Below are 2,199 nucleotides of genomic sequence, written 5' to 3'. Positions count from 1 at the left end.
CATCATGAAATTGAATGGCAGAGCAGGTTTGAAGGGCTGATTGGTCTACTCCTGCTACTAGTCTCTGTTTCCAGCAATCTGGTCAGTGACTTTTATTATCTATTCACATTAATGTTATGAGCATAATGCTGATATTATCTGATAACAAAGCATGGAAAATGGCAAACTGAGGAAGATGCAGGAAGACATTTGAAGGATTAGCAATGTAAAGTAGATGACAGATTGCTTTCAGTGTAGAGAAATATAAAGTATGTTCTGTGAAATAGAACAGTAAAGGAAAGAACATGCTGCAGTTTTGCTCTTCAGTTGCAGATATTTTAAATGCAAGTTGATGAAAATGCCTTGCAAAAGGTAAGAGACATTCTGGCTTTTGACACGTTGGATATAAAAGCAAGGATTTTATGTTAACCTTGAGCAACATCTGTTTCTTTCTCTGAGATACAGTTGTTATTGCTTGTAATTTTGGGCACAATTATACGGTGAGAATTACAGCAATGGACAGTTTGTGGCAAGAAGATGGCAGATTAAGGTGAAAACAAATTAAAGTAGTTCAAGTTGGAAAAAAATTACATCCAGGGAGGGTTTTTTAAGGCTTTCAAATTTTGAATGACTTTAAGAACATATAAAAAGTAACAGCGAGAAACTGATTTATTACTGGTCCATCCAGACATCAATATATATATATTAATTATACATGAATTCTTATCTACTGTATAATTGTCTTGTGTAGGATGGTAAAAGATAAAAATGCTTGCCAGCTAGGAAAAGAAACCTGGAAAAATTCCGTCAATGCTTTCTTGTGTTAGAAACTAGACTAGTATTTAAATCTAGCTCTTGTATGTGGTGATTCCTGTAGCCAGAAACAGATTCAGGGGCCTTTTCCATGTGTCTGTTACTCTGTGGGAAATAAAACACCTCATGATGTTTAACCTGGTCCTGGCTTTGCATTATTTGAAATTGACCCTTCTTTCTCAACATGTTTAGGCAAAAGTATCTGTTGCAAATAAAATCTGGTCTTCCATCTTTGTGTGAATCTCAATCAAAACATACCCAAATCTACACTTTTTCCAAAACAAAAACAAAGTGCTGTGTGAAACTCAGCAGGTCTGGCAGCATCTAGACAGAGGCACAGAATAATGTTTTAAGTCAATTTATTTTTCTTCAGATCTTTTCTAAGCCCTGAGCCAATTTGATAATCAAGAAACTTTGTGTCAATTTTGTAAACCTTCCTTTCTGTCCATGGCAAAACGCTTTACCTATCAAGTGTGGTGACAAAAACTGGACACAGTGTTGTAGCTAAGGGCTGACCCAAGGTAATGTATAAGGAAAATCATATACTTTGTTTTATAGTACGTTGATCTCTTCAAAGTAGATTTATGAGACAGTGCAGTAGAACACCCTATTCACTTACTGTCTGTATTGGCTTTGGTATTTTCCCCTGTTATTTCATCATCTGTCCATTCACATACATTACACTGCACTTATCACTGTTGATCATTTTGCTGATCACTGGCCAACGGTGGCTCAGTGGCTAGCACTGCTGCCTCACAGCGCTAGGGACCCAGATTCAATTCCCACCTTGGGCAACTGTCTGTGTGGAGTTTACACGTTCTCCCCGTGTCTGCGTGGGTTGCTCTTTGGAAGGTCGGTGTGGACTTGTTGGTTTCCTCCCACACTCCAAAGATGTGCAGGTTAGGTGCATTGGCCATGCTAAATTGCCCATAAAATCAACAAAACATTGATCCCAACATAGCACAGGTGAAAACCAGCCCAATGGTATAGCACCAGCTTTGCCCTGTACTGGTGCTAACATGCAATGTATTATTCCCAAACCAATCTTTGTGCCATGCATTCAAAATTACCAATCATCCCTAAGGTCTCAGATCTAAATTGGCTCCCAGGCAAACAATGCCTGAAATTTTAAAATGCTTATATTTGCTTTAAAATCTCTCCATAGTCTGCCCCACTCAATACCTCTAATCACCCCCAGTCCAACATTTCTGCAAGATATTTGCATTCATCTAATTCCAAACATCTTGGTCATCTCACGCTTAATTACTCCACCTTTAGTGACTCTGTTTTCAGCTACCTTGGCCCTAAGCTTTGGAAATTCCTCCTTAAACCTCTTTGCTTCATTATCTTTTTTCATTGATAAGCTGTTCCTTAAACTTTAAAGTCTGGCCAAACACTTGAACATCT

This window comes from Hemiscyllium ocellatum, chromosome 7 (genome assembly GCF_020745735.1).
Source record: "Hemiscyllium ocellatum isolate sHemOce1 chromosome 7, sHemOce1.pat.X.cur, whole genome shotgun sequence".
Taxonomy (NCBI): domain Eukaryota; kingdom Metazoa; phylum Chordata; class Chondrichthyes; order Orectolobiformes; family Hemiscylliidae; genus Hemiscyllium; species Hemiscyllium ocellatum.
This window is presented reverse-complemented; position numbering follows the sequence as displayed.